The sequence below is a fragment of the Triturus cristatus genome, chromosome 2_2 (assembly GCF_964204655.1).
Source record: "Triturus cristatus chromosome 2_2, aTriCri1.1, whole genome shotgun sequence".
NCBI classification, from domain to species: domain Eukaryota; kingdom Metazoa; phylum Chordata; class Amphibia; order Caudata; family Salamandridae; genus Triturus; species Triturus cristatus.
Genome location: NC_140582.1, coordinates 1,200,469,001 through 1,200,493,305, shown reverse-complemented (window position 1 = coordinate 1,200,493,305; position 24,305 = coordinate 1,200,469,001). Strand labels below are relative to the sequence as shown.

General features: G+C 48.5%; 1 non-coding gene across 1 annotated transcript; it reads right to left on the bottom strand.

The window, feature by feature from the left end:
* Nucleotides 1-3,186: 3,186 nt before the first annotated feature.
* On the bottom strand, nucleotides 3,187-3,307 carry LOC146863390 (U4atac minor spliceosomal RNA). The gene has a single exon (XR_014978706.1). It is a non-coding gene; the product is annotated as a U4atac minor spliceosomal RNA (small nuclear RNA).
* Between the last annotated feature and the right edge of the window lie 20,998 nt (nucleotides 3,308-24,305).

Below are 24,305 nucleotides of genomic sequence, written 5' to 3'. Positions count from 1 at the left end.
GCGCCAGTTGAAGTTCTAATTCGATGGGAAAATCTTTTGAGGAATTACCTAACTTTTAAAATATGGAAAGGGCCAATAGAAACATTTCTAGGTGGCTCGCTCGCTTTGGTTGTTGACAGCCTGGCGTGTGTTCTCAGTGCAGGCAGTGGCAGTAGTGAAAGTGAGCTGTGCCACTAAGGGAGGGGGAGGCGAGGGGGGTAGATGTCGGACTCCTTAGAAAAAGTCTAGGGGGCTCATTTATGAGTCCTTGCGTCACTTTTGCGCCGCCGGTGCGTCACTTTTTGTGACGCATCAGCTGCGTAAAAACTGGACCTTGTTGCACCATATTTACAAAGTGACGCATCTAGGTAGATGCTACCCCTTGGGCTCCAATGTGAGCACATTGCTAGTGCTCCAGTATTATACATCAACCTGGGCCTCTTGCTGGTGTGTGGTGTTTTGTTATGTTTTATTATCTACTCTCCTAGGGTTATGTACCACTGTGGGTCCATGTGCATGAAGGGCTGCATGTTTCTTGTTCTGTGTACATGGGTACATGCGTGTATGTCTGCTGAAGGTCGATAAAACGGCTGTAGGCATATAGGCGATCTGCTTGTGTGGACACGGGCCCGCCCTTCGTTGTGTTTTGTGCCTTGCTGGGCGTACACTATAGTAAAAGCCGAACTAATGGCCTAGTTAGTGCTTGCTCTTCATTATTTTTCCGAGTTTCACACTTGAAAATCTCAAAATTGTGGTCCTGCTTTAAATCTTTGTTCAAAAACAGCCCTGATTGTTTCTAGACTCCACTGCATTAGCAATGACAATGAATTCATAGAGAGCCGTGGTTAAAGCACACACAGAAGCTTTGCTTTCTTCGCAGCGCTTTTCTCACTCCCGTGTCCAATTTCCCAAAAAGCTGCACCGCGCCTACTGTTAACTTATGCTGTCTTGTTGCGGTCGCACCCAGGGAGAGGGCAGTGTACCACCAGAGGATGGGGTGTGGCACAGCTGCACCCGGTAAATACGAATTAAACACTGACTTGCCGTAGATTTGGGACAGGCTTTTCCGCCCGCTGCGTCTTTGCTTGGCCGTACCGTGTGCTGCGATGGCCAACCCCTTTGTCCCGTTCTGCATCGGAAGTGGCATGGAGATGATGAGGTTGGTGGATGGGCACATGGGAAACGTGTCCCGCTGGCTCTTGCCTGAAACCAAACTGTCCTTCTGAGATGCACCGAAAGGTTCAGGGCGTGATTAAGAACAGCTTTCATTTAGATACCCCGTGTCCTTGCTTACAACTTACGAGGCCGGTGGCGTTTACTGGGAGGTAAAGGAAGTCACAATTTCCGAGATGCGTTTATATTTTGGTCATGAAAAGTGGTTACACACGATTTTTATTTAACCGTGCTCACTACACTGACTTCCAAGTCCCTCACATGAGAGGCATACATGCTTAGTGTATGTTGTGGGGAACATCACTTTCTGAAAGGGTACCCTACATTATCTTGGCATTGAGTTTACAATGTTACATAAAAGACACTCTTGAAAGATAATCAAAGCATAGCCAGGGCTTTAATTAAGGTCCCAAAAACGAGTCCTATTGGCTATGCCAAGCAGCCATGAAAGTGATCGTGATTGCGACCAAACATCAAAGCGGCCCTGCCGCTGCGAAAGTGAAAGTAATCGCGGTAAAGCGCGGCGCCCGCGCACATGCACTGTAGCTCTAGGCTGGCCTGGTAGCACTTTTTGGAGCCCTCTCAATAAGTCTCGCCAGACCAGCACATGCGCTGGGTCAGGCGAGACCTAAAAATCACCCGGGGTTCCTGGACACGCGTTCCTTTGAATGTTGCTGTGCTTAGGTGACACCCAAGCAAAGACTCCCACTGCTCAATGATCAGGACGGACAGACGTCACTCTAGGCAGCCACAGGAGGAGGGAGGAGCCGAGTCCCAGTGTCGCGCTCTCAAGTACGCACCCTTTGTCACGCCTCTCCTGTTTGGGTGGGCGTGTGACAGCATTTCACGCATGCGCACCGAAGGCTCTCAAATACTTCCTAAGATGTTCGAGGAAAAGACTTAAAATAGTAATTCACCTTATTCTGTGAAAAGCAGCGAGCCTTCTAAGACCCTCAATGCTGCCCGGTGCAGGGTTCCACCTCTAATTCACTTTGGGTTCGCTATCAAAATAATGAGGCAAGCGCTGGAAACTGGAAGACAAGAAAAAGGTTTATTTCTCATGAGGAGATCACGTCAACTGCAGACACCGGGATGTCTGAGGGAGGTGTTCCAACTGCATCTCTTTTGGCTCTTCCTTTTATACAGGTTTTGACACAATGCATTGTTGTCACACAAGCCCAACATTGTTTCATCAACATGGTTACACAAGATTTGAGTCCCTGCCCTGGGCAAGTTGTCACACAAGCCCAACTGTTATTCTCCTCCCACCCAGGCCAAACAGACAATATTATCTGGCAGCTGGGCCTTGCTTCAGGGTCTAAAACATGTGAGACCGGCCAGATCTAAGAGTCTGTTCTGTTGATAAAAACAGGTCCCATTGTTGTCAAAAACAAGTCTTGCTGTTTGCAGTGCAATATGCAATAAACCCTGTTTGCAAGAGTCTGTTTGGTATTTGGAACCTGTTGGTGTCCAAGGGTTTGCCTGTAAACAGAGATGAGAGGAAAAACGAGTTTGTGGCAGCAAGTGGCACTGAGGTTTGTTGTGACAATAGGGTTTATAGCCCCCAGCACACACATCAAGTTTGGTCAGAGAGTCAGAAGGATGCTAGCAAGGATAGGGTGAGACAAAGGTGACCAAAAGAGTACAAAATGGCTGTGATGGCTAAAATGGCTGTAGCTTGTGCACAAAGAAATTCCCACTAAACAAGATGGCGCAGGCAATGTTCACGATCGTTATTTTACTTTTACCAATATGGTTGTGGTGAACATAAATGAACGCCGCTTATGTACACCTAAAGTTTATCGATTTTAACAATTCTCTTTTGTGGGCATAGTGTAATGGGTGAACTGCTGTTTCATTTACCTCAACTAACAGTTTAAATGCTTGGGTCTCAGTGGCATTCTTTAGCCGCTGGCGAGAAATAAGCAGACATGCTCATCTGAGTCAATGGTGCTGCCACCTAGGGGCACTTATAAATCTTTGAGCTTGACGATGATAATGGTTGAGATTTGGTGGACAATGAGTAGAACTAAGGGTTTGAAAAATTGCACCTTACTAAAGCAATAGTGGCATGTATGTGTTGTTAAGGTGTTAACAGAGCTGCCCTCACTATACATTCGTTGAACAGTAGCACAACCCCCAAGATAAAGATGGTTGTTGAAGTAATGCTAGCGCATCGCTGATGACCAGTAAAGCCCCCCATTTTTTTACGGTGATCTGGAATTTTAATATTGATTGTAACAAAAGTCTTGCTTTCTGATTAGTATTACAGGCGGAAGGTGAGCTTACTGAATCAACAGTCTTGTCCCCTCCCCATTGTAATGCAACCCATCATGCATTGCGCCCCCTTCTCGTGTTGATTTGCATATTAACAGACAGAGAGAAAGGTTGGGGCATATCAGCAAGGGCTTTATCTCCGCTTTTCTGGCTTTAAAAGCCAAAGAAACGGAGAAAAAGCTATCGCCCTATTAACAAGAGGGTGCTAACATGCATTTTCGCATTTTAGCACCCTTCTTCCCTACGCCTCCCTTTGCATCTCTAATGAGATGCAAAGTGGGCGTTCCTCCCCAGAATAACGGCAGAAATGTCACTAACCAACATTTCTCCTATTAACAAACCTTCCGCTAACTGGCATGGCGATAAGAAAAGTAGCGCTAACCGCGCTTATCGCTACTTTTCTTACGCCTGCTTTCAATCCGACTTAGTCATTATATCCAATGGAAGGTGGATATAATGGGTAAGTCTGCCCTGTCCTATCACCAACGTATCACCAATCGTTGTGCGATTATTGCTGGATTTCCAGCAATAATCGCACAATATGTAGCTATCGCTGGTATTTCTATTGCTTTTGAGAAAATCATTTGCACTCCTCTGGATGCCGGAGGAGATCCGCGCGGACAATGGACCGCCTTTTCAGGGACACCCCAATGGCCTCAAGCCTACGGGGATGTTGAGAGATTCATGAGGACTCTGAACAAAGCATTAAGGATTGGAGTGGACCAGGCAGAGGACCTGGAAGGATGCTTACATCGGTTCCTACCGGCCTATCGCCAGACTCCGCACTACACCACCCGTTGCGCCACCAATGACATACTCATGAAGCATGCCGTTAGAGACGTGCTCCCTACCAGTGACAGATGGTCCCCAGCGGTTTTGGATCCGGTGCGAACCCAGGCTCAGTGACAACAGAACAATGACATGGCCAGTCAACGAAAGAGAGCCAGACCATCGGAAATATGCAGGGGTGACTACGTGGTTGTCAAAGATAGACATCCCGGGTCCAAGTTTCGGACACCTTACGAGCGAAAACTGTAGAAAGTGATCCAGGTAAAAGGATCCATGGTCATTGCGAGAAGAGGCACTCACCAAATAGTGCAGAATGCTTCCTGGTTCAAGAAAGCCGGTGTACCAGCTGTGGTCACGGAGGAGCAGGAGGTCGGAATCTCGGATGGAGTTGGGCGTTAACCTCTAGAAGCAACGGAGGTTCCGGAGACACCACCCACGGTGAAATTTGAGGAAAACCCCAATGACCCAGGCCTGTGCGTACCCGATGAAGACAGCACCAGAGCTGAGGAAACCTGCACTCCCAGAGGAGGTCAGCGGTACCGGCTGAGAGATAACCCACAGCCCAGCACTCGACTCTGAGACTTTCTGTGTTAAACCTCCTCCCACGAACTGTGAGCAGCATCATTGAGCTTACTGAACTTTCTTCAGGGTTATTGTTATACCTGGCACCTTGGCGTGGGTCTCCCTTCCATTTTTCGCTGTTACCTCGTATGTTCTTGCTGGTGTTAGTTGCTCAGGGCACTGTGCCACTGCTGTCCAGTGCCACAGTGCAAGTGCTCCCTATTGTAAATTAATGTATGATTTGTGATTCCATGATTGGTTGGTTTGGTTTACTTGTCAGACCCTAGTACAGTACACCAGGAGTGCCCAGGGCTTGTAAATCCAAATGCTGCTGGTGGGCTTGCAGTACTGGTTGTGCCACCCACAGAAGCAGCCTGTAAAAATGTGTCTAAGGTCTGCCATTGCAGAGCCTGCATGCAGTCTGGTACTGTCATGCTGACTGGGCAAGTGCACCAACTTGCCAGTCCCTAAACCTTCCCTTTTCTTCATATCAGACACCCCTATGGTAGGCCCAAGGGCAGGGTGTATTGTAAGGATAAGGTAGGACATGCCCTGGTGTTTGTGGCATGTTCTAATAGTGAATTACAGCCAATTTCATTTTTCACTATTGCAAGGCTACCTGTACTCCATAGGCCAGAATGGGCAGTTTGGTTATTACATCTTATAATCTTAACTGACTCAGGGAACATGGTAGAAATTCGAATTTAGTATGCCTGAGCTCAGAATGATAAAATACATCTTTTAGTGAATTTGGTTTAAACATTCTGTGTTTGAAAATACCACTTTTAGAAAGTAGGTAGTTTGTTGTCTCACCATTAAAACCTGCCTCTGCTAGGCTGTGTATTCCCTGTCTGGAGTTTGAGTGACAGGGCTGGGGAATTCCAGGAGACAGGGTGAGGTGTCCCAGTGGTGAATAGAGAGATCTGCATCTAGATGGGTGGGAGGAGTTGCACTTGGGACCTGAATAGGGCTGTGCCTTCCCTCCACAATGCTGGCTCCATCTCCTGTGGTGCGTCTGATGTCTCTGCCCTGCACTCTGAAAGGAAAGAAGGAGTCAGGTAAATAAAGTGCTCCAGGACTGACCAGAAGCGGTTTGAATAAGGCACAGGCCCCCCTGCCCTCAGAGGACAAAGGATTTTTGAGTATAAATATTGGGACCCTGATCCCAAGAATTTAGATCACTTTGGGAAACAAGAAGAAACTCTGCTGAGGAGAGGAACCAAGAAGAAACTGAGGAATGACTATCCCTGAAACTGGGGGAGTGGCCTGCAGGGGTTGCCTACTGCCAAAGAGAGGAGAAAGGAACTTTGGGGCATATTATCAAGGCAGGCGATAAAATTATCCCCGCTTTAGCGGCAGAAAACTGCAGCTAAAACGGCGATAATGGGCTTGATAATATGCTCTATGGAATTCCAATTGAAGCCCATGTTAGATGTGAAGGACATCTAACATGGGATTCAATTGGAATTCCATAGAGCATATTATCAAGCCCATTATTGCCGTTTTAGCGGCAGTTTTCTGCCGCCAAAGCGGCGATAATTTTATCGCCTGACTTGATAATATGCCCCTTTGTGTGTACTTTTGCTCAACTTGTGAAGGATCTCCAAGGGCTTGGAAAAGAGCTTGCCTCCTGCTGAAGTCTCAGGAACAACAGACTTCACCCCCCAGCTCCCCAGAGTTCTTTGGAAGTGCCTGCTGCTGTTGTTGGGCATTCTGAGGGACTGCGTGTTGCAAGGAGCTGGAAGCGCGACTCAAGAAGGAGAAGCGCGCCGCCGTTGGAGCTGCTGTCGTCGCATCGCGTAAAGTGTGTCGCCGCTGCAGCTGTCGCATCGAGCTGAAGCGTCTTGCATCATCCAGGAAGTGTCTCGCAACGCCGAAGAAGCGTGTTGCCATTGCAACCATCGTAGTTGTCGCATTGCACCGCATCAAGAAAAGCGCCTCACATACACGGAGAAGCGTGCCGCCGTCGTCGCAGCGCATAAAGGGGTGTCGCCGCTGCAGCATCGCATCGAGCGGAAGCGTCTCGCAACGTCGGAGAAGAGTGCCTCTGCCAAGGCCGCTGTCGTCGCATCGCGTAAAGGGTGTCGCCGCTGCAGCTGACGCATCGAGTCGAGTCTTCTCGCAACATCGGAGAAGCGTATCGCATCTAGAAGATCTTCACGTCTTTATTTCTTTGCACCAATATCTTCAACGCATCAACATCGTTGCAACACTTTCGTTGCCCTGCGTGTTGCATCTAAAAGGTACATTGACTTAAAGTGTCGCATTTAAGAACTAAAGAGAAGTAAGGAAAATGTTACCATCTAAAGTAACAGTATTGTGTATTTTTGTCGTTTAATGGTCTTGTGGTAAATCTATATAAAGAATGCTTATTTTTTATATGAAACCTGTGTGGTGTCCATCTGTAGTGTCGTCACTTTGGTTACTGTATGTGTTCACAAATGTTTTACACACTGCCTCTGAGATAAGCCTGTCTGCTCATGTCAAGCTACCAAGGGGGTGAGCAGGGGTTATTTTAGGAGTGTACCCCCTTACCCTGACTAGAGACGAGGGTCCCTATTTGTCACAAGTGCATACCTGTGCCAACTAGAGACCCCCAAGTCTAACAGTTATTATGTTAGTTTGTTTTTTTGATTTGTTATTTTAGTTTATTGTTTAAACATTCCTGGGTTAGATGGGATATAGTGAGCCACCCAACCACCACACTACAATGTTGCACCGTCAACTCCCTGGGCTAGGCTCGGGCCGGGGAGTATAAATAAAGGGCGACGTCAGCGCTCATGGCTGATGGCGCGGACCAAGATACTGAGTGGTCATGTGTCATTTACTGTGCCCAGCAAGTGTTAGGCCCTCCTTAGTCGTCAACCCCATTAGCTTATGGCTGACGGTGCGTAGTGTGTCATTTACAGTGCACTGCAAGTGTTAGGCCCTCCTTAGTCTTTACCCCCATTAGACGGTCCCCGTGGCCTGTTACCGGGGCCCTTGGTGTGTCCCATCACACCGTGAATTACAAGCATTTACAATTCAATAGGTCTCGCCTTTCATTAAGTTAAAGCCATTTGTGTTGCTATACAATACAATTAGCATAGCAAATGGCTTTAACTTAATCAAAGGCGAGACCTATTGCATTTTCAATGCTTGTTTTTTATTCCTATAGAAATGGAAGGCTCTCAAACACTTCCTCACATGCTCGAGGACAAGATTTAAAATAGCAATTCACCTTATTTTCTTTCATGGGCATAGTATAATGGGTGAACTGTTGTTTCATTTACCACAAATAACAGTTTAAATGCTAGGGTCTGCGGGCGAGAAATAAGCAGACATGCTTATCTGAGTCATTGGTACTGCCACCTATAAACGATTATAAATCTTTGAGCTTGACAATAGTTGATTTCTTCTTTATTGGACGATGAGTAGAACTAAGAGTTCCAACAATTGCACATTCCTAATGCTGTCACAATAGTGGTGCATTCATGTTGTTAAGGTGCTACACTCACTATACCTTCATAGAACAGCAAGGCAATGGCAAAAACAAGAATGGTTCATTAAAAGAACCCTCATAATGTTACGGTGATCTGGAATTTTAATACTGATTGGAACGAAAGTCTCGCTTTCTGAGCAGTATCACAGCTGGAAGGTGAGCTTACTGAATCGACAGTCTTGTCCCCACCCTATTGTAATGCAACCCACCACGCATTGCGCCCCCCCTTCTCGTGTTGATTTGCATATTAACAGACAGAGAGAAAGGTTGAAACTCTGCCCGGGTAGGCTTGAGTTTTGCAGACTCGGCGTTTGGATAACTTATTTATTTAAAATGGTATTTAAATGCACTCGCTTCAAATCTTGAATTCAATCTTCCAATATGTAATTGTGCGTCTTTCTAAGTATTTAATGGTTCATTTTCCACGATGCATTGTTATCTCGTGTGGGTCCCAGATCGATTCGTTCGAAGGGTTACATGAAACAAGCGCGGTACCGCAAAGGCAGACGCGTGTTTACTTTTGCATCCCGCTTTCACTTTAAGTGAAAGCACGATGCGAAAATAAACACGAGGCTGACTTTTCCAAAGCTGAGTGAGAAGAAAAAAGTGCGTGGGGACTAATGAAGGAGAGAGCGTCACGCCGCCGGTAGAAGATCAAATCCCGGTGGGCGGTCTTCCTGTGCACATGCATTGTGTTCAATCCCTTGGCACTTTCAGTAGCTGTTGATTCAAGTTTCATACCTGAACGCTTTCCCTGAAAGGCCACCCTGGATTTACCTCGAGGTCAGTGCCTGTTGGACAGATAATGTAAGGCAATGATCTCACACAAGTAATACGCAGGGGGCAGAGCATCAAGTTGTTGGCTGATACCATTCACTTGGATCTGGGTTGAAAAGGCCCTTTAAACCCACTGGTCCTTCTCACTTGTATTGATGGCAAACAGATTGCATTTTACTGTCTTTTTGTCACTTTACTTATTGCCAACAGTGGGGTAAGAATCCAGGCTTGTGGGAGCAAGGTCAAATAGAGATATCATTGAATATGGTAATAGCAACTATTTATTGAATTCAAAGGTAGGACTTATTCTATCTATTTTTATCATGCTAAAAAGAGAAGTAAATATTGAAGACATTTTTAGCAGTGCTTTAAATAGGTAGGTGCTGTCCGGTGCTCGGTACCTGCACTTCCTTATTTGAAAGGTACCTGCACTTCTCAGCGCTGCTGCAATACCTTTAATGAGAGAGAACCGGCACTCCACAAGAGCAAACAGGTACTCTAAATAGTGAGGGGCAGATTTATGAGCCCCGTGCGCCACTTTAGCGCCGCCGTTGCGTCACTTTTGTGACGCAGTGGTGGCGCAAAGCCAGCGCCATGCTGCGGGCTATTTACAACGTGACGCATCTATGGAGATGCGTCACGTTGTAAAGCTTGCGCCACATGTGGGCGTACCTTCACAGGGGGCGGGGGCGTTCCGGCGCAGGAACGCCTCCGAAAAATGGCTGAGTGAAATCTACAAGATTTCACTCAGTCACTTTTCCGGCCATGCTGCGTCAAATCCCTGCGCCTGCTTGAAGCAGGCGTAAGGATTGACGCAGCATGTTAGGGATAGGGGCACCCCGAGCCTTGCTGGAGCTGCGTCGCGGTTGCGACGCAACTCCAGCAATGCGCCTCCTTTCCAACAGGAGATGCGTCACGCATCTGCCCATCCGAGTGCCACGGTGCACCGCATTGTAAATGCGGCGCATCAGTAGTGGCGCACGGGTGGGCAGATGCGTCGCAACTCTTCTGGCGCATCTCTGCTGATTAGCAGAGATGCGCCAGACGTCATAAATCTGCCCCTGAGTATCTCCGCTTCTATAAGGGAAAGTCAAAAGTAACAAGAAGCCGTCTGCCCCATGGTATAATGAGGAGTTGAGGTTGAGGAAGACTAACTGCAAACAAGCAGAAAGGAAATGGAGGAGGAAATATCAGGAGACAGACAAAGTAGCCTTGAAAAAACTATTACATATCTATAAAGAAATGATGGGTAAGGCCAAAGCTGAATACCTTGAGGAAACTATCCTACAATCGCCCAATAAGTCCAAAACCTTATTTAGCTTTGTAAGAGATATGTCCAACCCAGACTGGGCAAAGATTAAGATTCCAGCATCACAAGAACTTTGCGATGATCTGGCAGTTTTCCTTGAGGAAAAAATTAATAAAATTCTAACTGGGCTAAACTCTTCCAGGGACGTTGAGTTGGATAGAGAAGATGACATGCATTTATCACTGCATAGCAGAACTCCTTATGTAGCATCCTACAGGGAAACTATGTTGCCTCTGGAACTTTTCCAGGCCCCTTCACAAGAAGAGTTCAATATAATTGCAGCTGGCATCTCCTCAGGCTCTCCCTTGGACCCGCTCCCACATAAGATGTGGAAAGTCTGTGGTCTTAATACGCAATCCACCCCCCATGTTAAGTATGCCTTAGTCAGTAATTTAACAGACGTTAAATTCCTGCGTTAAGGCATACTTAACGTGATTTCAAAAATCGCTACCCTTCCTTGATAATATCGCGAAGCTGCCTTCGTGATATTTTCCCTGGTTGGTTTCACAGCCACGCCTACTTTGCATCTCATTAGCGATGCACAGTTGGGCATTCTGGCAACGGGGGCTAAGTCAGCAAAACTCGCGCTAGTATGTCATTGTTGATTAAGCGATAAAGTTATCGCCGCTTTATGCCCGAAAACGGACGCTAACGTGACGATAAGTTTATCACCCGGCCTTGATAATATACCCCCCCAAAAGAGCAAGCAGGTACTCTAAATAGTGAGTATCTCCGCTTCTATAAGGGAAAGTCAAAAGTAACAAGAAGCCGTCTGCCCCATGGTATAATGTAAGTAAGTAAGTAATCCACATTTGTAAAGCGCGAAAAATCACCCGTAAGGGTCTCGAGGCGCTGGGGGCCGTCGGGAAGATTAAGCAAGCTATTGCCCAGAGTCACATGGTGCTGGGCTAATCTACCTCCAGCACCGGGGATCGAACCATAATCCCCAAATAATGAGGAGTTGAGGTTGATGAAGACTAACTGCAAACAAGCAGAAAGGAAATGGAGGAGGAAATATCAGGAGAAGGACAAAGTAGCCTTGAAAAAACTATTACATATCTATAAAGAAATGATGGGTAAGGCCAAAGCTGAATACCTTGAGGAAACTATCCTACAATCGCCCAATAAGTCCAAAACCTTATTTAGCTTAGTAAGAGATATGTCCAACCCAGATAGCTCAAAGATTAAGATTGCAGCATCACAAGAACTTTGCGATGATCTGGCAGTTTTACTTGAGGAAAAAATTAATAAAATTCTAACTGGGCTAAACTCTTCCAGGGACGTTGAGTTGGATAGAGAAGATGACATGCATTTATCACTGTGTAGCAGAACTCCTTATGTAGCATTATACAGGGAACCTACGTTGCCTCTGGAACTTTTCCAGGCCCCTTCACAAGAAGAGTTCAATATAATTGCAGCTGGCATCTCCTCAGGCTCTCCCTTGGACCCGTTCCCACATAAGATGTGGAAAGTCTTTGGTTCTGAGCTTATTCCGTATCTTTACCAAATCTGCCTCCAGTCTCTAACTAATGGCACAGTGCCTAACTGCTGGAAAAAGGCAGTTGTTTCTCCCTTATTAAAGAAAGCCACGTTGGATCCCCAGTGCCCCTTTAACTATAGACCCATCTCCCTGTTACCCTACCCGATTAAGGGGCATATCAACAAGGGATTTATCTCTGCTTTTTTGGCTTTAAAAGCCAAAAAAGCAGAGATAAAACTAGCACCCTATCAACAACAGGGTGCTAACATGCAAATTCGCATGTTAGCACCCTTTTACTCTACGCTTCCCCTTGCATCTCTAATGAGATGCAAAGGGGGCGTTCCAGAGTAAAATAATAGGAGAAATGTCGCTAAGCGACATTTCTCCTATTATCAAGAATATCGCTAACCCTGTTAGAGACAAACTAAGCAGCGCTAACCGCGGTTAACGCTGCTTTTTTACGTCTGGTATTTTTCTGACTTAGCCATGATATCCTATGGAAGGAGGATATCATTGCTAAGTTTGTCTGTCCCTATCAACAAGCTAACGTGAGATTATCGCTGGGTTTCCAGCGATAATCACACGTTAGCCTGTTAGCGTGAGGATTTTTATCGCTTTTGAGATAAGCGTTGCTAATTGCACGCTATCTCAGCGATAAAAATCCACGCTAGCCGGCGATAATTATCCTAGCGCTAAGTGCGCTTAGCGATAATTATCGCCGGTTGTTGTTGATATGCCCCAAAGATTTTAGAAAGAGTAGTGAGTAAATCTCTTTCAAAATTTGCAGAAGAAAACAATCTTCTGGACGAAGTTGAATTTGGGTTTCGGCCGGGACATGGCACTGAAACTGCTCTGGTGACAGTCCTGGATGACCTAAGAATGCGGGCTGACAGTGGTCAAACAGCCATTCTAGTGCTGTTGGACACGGTCAACCATAAGATCCTGATCAGGAGACTTGAGGAGATTGGCATTGTGGGCAAGGCACTGGACTGGCTGCAGTCCTATCTTCTAAACAGACAGCAGGCAGTGACCTTAACGCCATTTCTCTCTCAGAATAGCCCGAAAAACAAGGGGTTCCACAGGGCTCGGCGATCAGTCCAATCCTTTTTAATGTCTACCTGTGCCCACTCATCTCTCTTATAAAATCTTTTGGCATTGATGTTATTGACTATGCAGACGACACACAACATGTTTTCTCCTTCGAGGGCAACAATGCAGTTACCCTGGAGAAAATCCATAGCTGTATGCGAGAAACAGCAGGCTGGCTCAGCGATAACTCATTACAATTTAATGGGGATAAGACGGAAGTACTCTGCTGTGCTGCAAGTAAAGTCCATCGCCCTCTACCAGCAGATTTCTGGCCAGTCTCTGCTAATAATCCTGCGTTGCCTGTTAAAACTGCTCGTAATCTAGGAGTACTACTAGACAATAATCTACAATTGGACTCTCAAGTAAACAAAACCATGAGCACTTGTTTATCTTTGCTCCGAGCACTTCGTAAAATACTTCCTTTTCTACCTGCTCCAGCTAGACCTCAAGTGGTAAGGAGTATTATTTTGAGCAGATTAGATTACTGCAATGCCCTACTCCTAGGAGCACCAGCCTCTTTGTTAAAAAGATTACAAAGGATACAGATTATTGCAGCGAAGCTTGCGTTAAACAGACAACGTAGAGCATCAGCCTCGCTTGCCCTAAAAGATCTTCATTGGCTGCCCATTGCGCAGAGAGTCGAGTTTAAGGTACTCTGTATCGTTTATAAGGCAGCACATAAAATGGGGCCTAAGCTTTTACAGAGGAAATTCCCATGGTATTCTCCAGCTAGAAGCCTGCGTTCCTCTTCAGCCAGCCTGATATGCAGTCCCCATGTTAATAAAGTCCGACTGGGTGGCAGATCGTTTAGTTTTGTAGCTTCCCGACTTTGGAATGCACTGCCCATTGAGCTTAGACAAATGAACACTCTGTCACGCTTCAGGAAGGAACTGAAAACTAGACTCTTTCCTAGAGAATAATTCTCCAGCCCTGTTTTTCAAGTTCAGCTACACACAGTGTTTTTTGGTAATCTCAGCGCCAGGATACCCGTTGGGTGGCAGCCGCGCTATATAAGTGTCCCTTACATTACATTACATAAAGCGCTGGTTTATAACATAAAAAGCTGAATGGTGGTACTCTTACTAAAGAGGGTAGATTAAAATTAAGAACAGATAGTATATGGCTCGACACACATTTCCCGTTTATCACAAAAAAATGTTGTCATGTATTGTTCGGTCCCGTTCCCCACCCCCCAACACATACAAAAAGCGCTGTCGAATACAGGAGGGCTGTTGTTATTTCTACTCCTCTCCGTCCTGATTACAACAGACATATCTCGCCATTATGTCTACGAACCTACGAAAAGCTGACCCACACGTTTGCCCCCTCAGTGTACAGAGAATCAAGAAGCAGGGCTGATATCTGTGACTTTCACTGCAGTGCAGGAGCTTGTGGCTGAATCATTGGCATGGTCTTAGTGTATGTGATTTGCTTCCTTTGTTTCCCCTGCCCTGTTGTGCGTCATGGGAGGAATCGGGGATTGGTCAACGAACATTAAAAATCACCCGGGGTTCCTGGACCTGCGTTCCTTTGAGTGTTGCTGCGCTTAGGTGACACCCAAGCAAAGACATAGGAGGGGTGGGTGCCTATCACTCCCAGCAGTGCCCAGACATAGGAGGGGTGGGTGCAGAGTCCTCCCAGCAGTGCCCAGACATAGGAGGGGTGGGTGCCTATCACTCCCAGCAGTGCCCAGATATAGGAGGGGTGGGTGCAGAGTCCTCCCAGCAGTGCCCAGACATAGGAGGGGTGGGTGCCTATCACTCCCAGCAGTGCCCAGACATAGGAGGGGTGGGTACAGAGTACTCCCAGCAGTGGACAGAGACATGGTGGTGTTTACACCATCCTACAATTAGCAAAACTACATGGGTGCATGAAGACATACACAAAATGCGACTATATTGAGAGTGGCATGCCAACACATCACTGACAGCAGTGTCCTACTCCCATGAGGGTGGATGTCCATCCCCCACTGCATGACACACCACATGTGGGTATGATGACAAATGACACATGCATACCCACCCCTGGCGCTGGCAGCACAATACACACACTGAGAGCATTCAACAAGACTGTATATTCATGTGCCACCCTACTAAACTAAGACACTCAAAGGGAACACACACTGTCACGCACATTCCAGTACTGATAGGAATGTACAGGTGCTGGGGCAGCCAACAAGTTGTTGCCTCCCATGGAAGGAAAAGGGTGGAGTACCCACAGATACAATGCCCACAATTGTCAGTCAGGTGCCCAAAGACCCTGCAGAACACGTAACACATGTGTGCGAGGCTGGGAGTACACACATGCATAGAGCGTAAAAGGGAACATGTCCACATGAAGTCATGTCAATATACTACATACACAAGTACAGTGACCACCAAGGATGCCACAAATGATGCAGGTGGAGACATTGCTGAGCATGCATGGCCAAAGTTGAAGGGATCTGTCACACACCCAGGAAATGTAGACACAGCTCAGCACAACAATTGGGAAACACCCTGCAGGGAAGATGTCAGGGTCTACAGAGGAAGGAACACGACCAAAGATTATTTGCAGATACCTTGTGATGGCACACAGATACCAGGGTCCACCCCATGAGCAGCACACTACAATATTTCCCAGAGACCTAACACATTATCACCACCCCAAATCATGGAGCAGCACCACCAACAGCAAGACCAGAAAAGCAGTAGCGTGCAAATGAAAAACAAAATGCTTTATTCAGCATAAAAAATTAGTGCAAAAGAAATGTCCACTATATACAGGGCCCATAGGCCAGGCCATGTGCGAAGTCCTGGTGGGGGACACTTTGGGACGCGTCTCCCCTAGCTTGCCTGCACAGTTCACTGTTCCATATCATCCACAGAAGGGGGGGCATCATGTGGGGGGGGAGGACCAGGCACCGCAGGGACAGGAGGGGCAAGGGTAGGTGTTGTAGGTGCAGGGACAGACGACTCCACCACAGGGGGTGGGGCAGCGCCAAAGGTGGTGGTTAGCAGGGCGCTGCACACGGTTGCAAGGTCTTCCAGCGTCTCCCCTGCACCCGAAGGAACCACAGGCCCCTAGGAGGGGGGGTCGGAGGGATGGGTTGCAGCGCTACTGGGGGAGGGTGTGGACAGGGGGGGGACCCAACTACCCTGGCCGGGTACTGCCTCCACCGCTTGCGGGTGGTGCCACACTGGGGCTGAGGGACACACTGGCCATGAAGGACTCTTTATCCGACAGTTGGCCAGGAGAGCTAAGGGGAGTGGTTTTGGAGGAAGTGGGTTGTGAGGACTGCGGACTCCCACTGTGGCTGCATGGCTGCTGTTTGCCCCCCGACCCAGTGGTTGTGCCTAATTCCCCCGTGTGTGCGTGACAGGAGGTGTGCACTTGGCCTTCCCTGGTGGTGTGCTGCCTGTGTCTGGTGGGGTGCGTGCATGGGGACGTCTGGGTGTGCGTGGGACAGGCATGGGAGTGGGAAGTGTGGATGGTGCAGGGGTAGGGGAGGGCGGAGCGCTGCAGGAGACCCACTGCTGCAGTCAGTGACGAGTCTATGGACCTCAGCAACATCCGTTGGTCAGACATTGCTGCTGACATGCCCTCCATGTACGACACCATCTGTGTCAGCAGTCTGGTGTGGCCATGGAGGACATTAAGCTGCGATGTCTGACCAACCTGCAACTGCCGCAGAATGTCCACAGACTCGGCATTGACGGCAGCAGGGGAGACAGGGGCAGGGGGTGCGGTGCCTGGCACGAAGGAGACATGTTGTCGCCTAGCACGGACGGAAGGGACCCGAGCAAGTGGGAGGCCGGTGATGGGAATGGAGGGGGCGGCGAGGGATGGAGTGCTGCTTTCAGCTCTTGGAGCAGCCTCCGCCCCCTCTGGGAGCTCAGCCACGGACCCGTCAGCGTCATAGTCGGTGGTGGGACTGGACAGGTCCTCCGCCTCACTCCCCTCGGCCTCCGTGCCACTCGCTGCGCCAGACTCGCCAGCACTGGTGGCACCGGTGCTGGATCCCTCCTCAAGGTCCGTGCCAGTGTCTCCCTCAGTTTCCCCCGACGATGCTGTGGGCAAGGTGAAGAGACAGGAAATAATCAGACACCTGTATACATATGACACATTAGTCAAAACTACATAGGTCACAGTGCATAGCATGAAAAGCAACATGAGTAACATCTACAATACAAGGTACTTATGTAGGCCCTGCACCACACAGTTGGTTGACCCACCATGCCACTGAGAAACAATGGAGAGCATGACACAACAGCAAATACCTTGATATCAAATTAGACAGAGGAGCCAGTGTCTGGGGACAGTCGAGCACAGCATCTGGACCACACACCGTTGCCAAAAAAGGGATGAGCAGGAACCATGTCTTTTAACTTTTGGCACATGCTGCTTAGCAAATACATAAAACCATGCCCAACATGACTGGGTAACTGCATGTTGAGTGTATGTTCAGACAATCATCACACACAGGCCAGACCTGGCAAGGAGACATATGGTTTGGACATGTAGGCCTTGCCCGCACAAACCCCCCCCCACCTGAGACAATGTGATTGAGACAGAGGAAATACTTACACCTCTTACTCGGGGATTTAAAAAATGCCCTACAATAAATCCTGATTGTACACGAACTACCCCTCGTGCGCCTGACCACACATATAATTGACAAACAACCATCATCAGATAGTTGTACCAAGACACACAGACAGTGGCCACTGTGAGTATGCACAAGCCAAATTGGGTCACCCTGTCAAGTGGACACATTTAGCACACTTAACGTAAATACAAATTAGGCCAGGGTACAATGCCACAGAGCCCAACCTATGCTGAAGACACAGAGAATGTCCACATTGTTCGGATGACACACATGATACCTAGGAAAAGGTGCCCCAGGGGACTGTAGTGGCCACACTCCTCCATGGTCCTGTATGGATATGACTGCAACAGAAGCAACCGTCCCTGCACTATGCATAACTCACACTCATGCACATCATGTCTGAGGGAACAACATTGGTCATGCATGCTGTAAGGCAGTACACTTTTAAGACACACTCCTATGTCCGGACTCAGCATCAGTGCCAACTAACATGGACCACAATGACTGAACTGGCCAGGGCACAGGCAAGGTCCCAACACATGTAACACACCACCCCCACACATGATGCTGCAAGCATTGGGCACTTGGATTAACTGCCAGCCTAGATAACCTTGTGCTAGAGTGACTACCCACAGACCAGGGAACACATGTCAAGGAGGGGAAGAGAGGAAGAACAGCACGGGTTGACTTTGGGGAACAGGATATGCACTGCACATATAAACCCTGGCAGTGTATCCATGCGACTGCGCACTTCCAAAAATTGGTGACACACAACAAACACACATGTACCTACCCCTTTCCTGCTGCTGCTTCTCCTGTAAGCGCCTATCCAAGTCAGGGAAGACCACCGCCAGCACACGCTTCATTATGTGGGTCAGGCGCCGGCGCCCACGGTTCTTCTTCCCTTCTGGTGAGTCCCCCAGCAGGACCCGGGCGATCCTCCTGGTCCAGCACCGGATGTCCTGCCAGCATTTCCTCACCTGGGCCAGGCGCCGCTTCCGACCCTCCACCGACCTCACGGCACTGACGGCTTGCTTCCAAATTTCCCCCTTGGCATAGGCGCCTACCTGTGAGGATGACAAAGTGAGACTACTTAAATACACATGCTACATGTCACAGAGACACACATTTGAACAATTTGGCTGGTTTGAACAGGGCATAGTATGCAGCAAACTCATTGCACCTTTGTCATAGGGACATTATCCTCTGGGGAAGGCCAAATGCACTACGTAGCATTGAAAGTACACAGGTGGAATGAGGGGTACGACACAATCAATTATCCTGGCTCACACTGTGCATCACAAGCTACACCAGGATTATGTACAGCACCTCAAAGCAGTCACATGCCCCAGGCCACTGACGCAACCTCAGCAGAGTACACAGACACACACAGGCACAGGACAATCACCTGCCATTGGCAACAGCGGGTACAAACCTCACTCAGCACATGTGCCACTTGACTGGGGGGTGTCACAGGTGTTGGGCTAGCCCAGCACGTCAGACACACAGCACTGCTCCCTGCTCACATCAGATGGGTAGGGTATATGCATCCCTCATGCATCTGGGCTGCAACACTCCACATAGACACTCACCCACATGACAGGGGACTTACACACACACTAATGTCCAGGGGACGAACACATCATTTGGACACTCTCACCACAGGTACACTCAACTCACACACATCTGTGGGTACAGTCACCTGTCACACTGGGGGGACAACAGAATCAAATCAGGGCTGTAGAAGCAACATTCCCAAGAGGATTAGCCAGGCTGAATGTGGCATGCACCATGCAGTGATTGTCACAGTAAGCACTATGCAAGTGAGGAGTGCAGACATGCACTACAGCATGCTCTGCATGGGAGACATGAGGCATTCCCCCCCTGGGACCCACTCTAAAGAACATTGCATGTCTGTCACACCTGGACACAATGCCAGAAGTGACAGTCACAAAAAAGGGGCACAGTCTAAGCTAGTGGAGTCAGCACTCACCTGCTCCCCTGGTCTCCCATACAGACTGGGGTACTGTGGGAGGATGACATCCAGCAATGCCACATTCTCCTCCAGGGTGAATGGCTGGGCCCTCTCCACAGACCTGGACATGGTGCCAGAGGAATCACAAGTAGCAGCAGTGTTTTGGAATGAAAGGTTGTGCAGGCAAGTGCTCTCTCATGGGACCTGGCTGCATTATATTTGCCTTGCTGGCCTGTTTCATTTACAGGAGTACAGAGTGATTGGTCAATCTCATTTGCATCCTATGTTTCCTCCAATCCCTTTAAACCTACCCCAGTCAGGGCCTTTGCATGGTTTAAAAATTGAGCATGATGTCAAGTCAACAACCACTTTGCAACATAGTATATTGTCTCCAACCGACTTTTGCTGGCCACCTGATGAAAAGATTTGAACTTGAAACTCGGTCTCCATGACAACCAGCATGCATTTAGGCACTTATACTTGTCCCTCATGTGTCCCCTATGTAATTTCACTATACACACACAGGTAAGGTGCGTTCCACGCCCCTAGGGCACCACTACTCCAGTGATACGGTCCGTACACGCGTGTGTAGGGTCCGTATCACTATGGTAGTATTGCCGTAGGCGTACGCCATAGGGATACGGTCCGTACACGCGTGTGTAGGGTCCGTATCACTATGGTAGTATTGCCGTAGGCGTACGCCATAGTGATACGGACCCTACACACGCGTGTACGGACCGTATCCCTATGATAGTATTGCCGTAGGCGTACGCCATAGTGATACGGACCCTACACACGCGTGTACGGACTGTATCCCTATGGCGTACACCTACGGCAACACAACCATAGTGATACGGACCCTACACACGCGTGTACGGACCGTATCCCTATGGCGTACGCCTACGGCAACACTACCATAGTGATACAGACCCTACACACGCGTGTACGGACCGTATCCCTATGGCGTATGCCTACGGCAATACTACCATAGTGATACAGACCCTACACACGCCCTCAGAGCGTGTGTACGGTGCGTTTCACACCTTACACCGTTGACAGGCGGCACACAGAAAGGAATTGAGCTGTCATACTTGGCCAAGGCTGGACATCAAGTCATTGTCAGTGCAGTCCTACATGTCTCGGGACTAGGTGTGTCAGGCTCTGATGTGGCACATATCTCCTCATGTTTGAACCCAATAGATGTGTGATGAGCTGTGTACACATGTCATGTGTGATGGTGCACTATGTGCCACACATCCCCTTCACACCTTTGACATGTGTGCATGTAGTGCAGACTTGTTGAGCAATGCGTCACTGGCATGGCACAGTCACCAACACCCGCAACTGTCCCCTGATGCCAGGTACACAGATAATTACACCTGACATGTGACTACCGGCGTGGCACGATGTGACTATGTCATGTGTGTGTCATGTGCTCCCATAAGCTTGCTGTTGGTGTTCCGTCAAATGCATCTGCAGTTGCTGCATCCAACATGTGCCTGTGTGTAGATGGGCATGGCACACTATTATGCACACCAGGACACATGTGGAATCAGATGTAACGTGTGTATGTATGCATCGAACATGGACTTGCGAGACAAGGACATATCTGCATGGTAATGTATGTGTGATCAGTCTTGACATGTACCCCTTCATGGCAAGGTGTGTGGTCTGTCCTTTTTTCAAGGACATGTGACCTGTGCCTCTAGTGTTCCGCAACCTGTCTGTATGATAAACATCCTTCTTCTGCACATATGTGGATGTCTGTCACTCCTGTAATGATTCTGCCTGTTCACTTACACTGGCCCACAGCTAGTTTCATGCCATGTCATGTTGACCTTGAGAATCCACGTTTGTAGCTGGCTCTTGGTAGGAGTGTCACCTGTCTGGCATACGTGTCCAGGATATATTGCACAGACCTGACTCTGTATGTAGCATATGTTTATTGGCTGTTGAACATGTGCTCAGTACATTGACATTATTGTTGTACTGTACTCACTCTTCGTTATCCCTTCCAAATTACTGCAGGGCTCCGCCTCTCCCCCGACCAATGCCAGACTTGGCTGCCCTGAGGGAAAGTGACTGTATATGCTGCTACCGCTTCTCCCAAACGTTGATTGAGAACTTGACCGCAAGGCTGGCACCACACCTCCAACCGCTACACAGGTATCCTACTGCACTGACACCCAAGATGAAGGTGATGGCAGCCCTACATTTCTTTGCCACGGGTACGTTTCAATATACCATAGCTCATGTTGGAGGCATGTCCCAGACCATGTTCAGCCGTGTCCTGCATGATTTTATAGAGACCATGTTGGTTCACCTGGATGAGTTTATTTATTTCCCAACTCGTGAGCAGTTGACAGGTGTCAAGGGTGAGTTCTATGCCCTGGGAGGGATGCCCCATGTCATTGGGTCTATTGATGGGACACATGTGGCTTTGGTATCACCACAGGCACAGGAGGTAGCCTATCGCAACCATAAACATTACCACTGCATTAATGCCCTTGTGGTTTGTCTTGCTAACATGGTGATTTCCCATGTCTGTGCTCGTTTTCCAGGATCGGCACACGATACCTACATCATGAGGCGTAGCAGGGTGCCTGAAATGATGCTGCAGCTGCGCAACGAACGAGCATGTCTTGTTGGTGGGTATACTCTGTTAGTCCTGTATTTAGCGTCATCTTTATGTCTTACTGCTTCTCATGACCCACTTCTGTCCATGATGTTTCCATGTAGGGGACTCTGGCTATCCCAACATGCCATGGCTGATCACGCCTCTCCGCAACCCCAGAACGGCTGCCGATCACCGGTACAACAACGCCCATGGGCAGACCAGGCGAGTGATAGAGAGGACTTTTGGACTCCTGAAGAGCCGATTCCAGTGCCTCCACAAGACCAGCGGGTCCCTCCCATATGCACCGGTGAAGGTCTGCAAAATCTTCCTCGTGTGCTGCATGCTGCACACCATGGCAGTGGAGAAAGTTGTGCCACTCATCCTGGATCCGGATGAGCAGGAACATCAACCCGTGGAGGATGAAGGGCTTGGTGATGAGGCAAGTGGAGGAGGAAGAGGACATCCGGAGTCGGCTCATACGCAACTTCTTTGCTTAGTGGTGAGTTCCAGTGTCTGAGTGTGCACGCATTGAGCCTTGTGTGGCATGTGTTGCAATGTGTGGGTCCATCTGCATGTATACCAAGTGAGTCAGAGGTGTGTTTGGATGTGTCACTCGAGTGATGGTGTAATAAAAGAATGTTTTTCCTGAGACACTATTTTGACCTAGCATGTTGACAACCTTATACGTGTCGAGTACATGCCCATGCATGCGGATGTGCTTCTTTTGGCTAACTTCTTGTGTGTCTCTCATCCCCAGGTATTTGCGCATGCTGTCTGCTGGTGGCATCGTTGTGCTCCTGCTATTCCTCATGAATACAGCAACGTGTGCTGAATCAGCGTTACATGCGCGGACATGTTGAAAAATCTCCTTAGGGTAAGGGATGCAGCACGGCTTTTTGGGTGTGGTATTTGTTTGGAATGTGTGTGCACTGCTCCTGTTCATGTTTGGTTACTTTGCATACATGTAGAAACACCATGGGGCACATGACATGGAGCTGGATTCACATGAATTGATAGTCACACTTGGTGACAGTCATCTGTAATGGGATTGTGGATTGTGATGAAGGCATCAATGTGTGTAACATTGCCCTCGGAAACATACGGGATGCACCGGGTTGACATAGTGTGGGACAACCCCATTAGAGGCTCAATGGTGAATAGCAGCCTCTCCGTGAGCAGCAGGGGGTGTTTAGCTCAAACCCGTCACTTGTGTGCCAGTTCTATGGATTTCCAGCATCTGTGGTGCAAAGGGGGGTGCCAGTGTAGGTCCCACATGTTCATCCACATGACCTGTGCATCTGTTAATATAGATGCATTTGCCTACCGGCGAACATGACTAATAAAGGTGTCCCTCAGCCTCCAAGGTGCCTCATCTCTGTCAATGCAGGTCTCTTGCCACTGTGCATGTTGCATGTCTGGCATAGTTATCACATATTGTGCATATGAGCCTATGTGTAGAGTAGCAAGATGCAAGCTGTTTGTCAGGGATTAGAATCTGCATTGTGCATGATGTCCATGGCTGTGTAGGCATTTTGCCATCTCAGTCCCCACAACGGCCACTTTGCTGATTGTGCATCCATTGTCTGTGTGTGTGCCATGTTGAACCAGACACTCCTTCCTTAACATACACCTTTTGCAGTAGTCCTTTCTTACATCCTTGTCTTTGTGTGCAACTTGTGGCATGGTTTTCAAAACATGGCGCCTGCTGCTGCAGGCCCTGCAGCAAGGGCACACAGAGTTTAGAGAATTGGCCTCACACACACGCCTCTAAGATGCACCCCCCTTCCTCCCTCCACCCATTCATTTGGGTGTAATCAGCTTGCGTGTGACACAGTTGCGGTGGCAAAGGCTGGACCGTCTGCACATGCTACGTGCACATTGCACATGCCTCATGTCCTTGCATGTGCCACATCACGCTACACCATGATGTTGAGGCCACCCACCAAGCAATGTCCATCCAATACATCTGTTGCATGCACTCAGGCATGCACTAATCGCCCACACAACACCTTTGCATAATGAGTGTGCAACTACAACTGCCTACACAGCGCTGGCACGCCTTCCAGGGCCTGTCACAACAACCAGGTCATGTCCCTCATACTCCCCACCGGCTCTGTACCCCAACAAGGCCATGGGAGTGGTACTCCAGGCCTCTGCATGTAGTATGGTGTCGTTGTGGGACACATGGCACAGGTATCATGTCTCAGCGT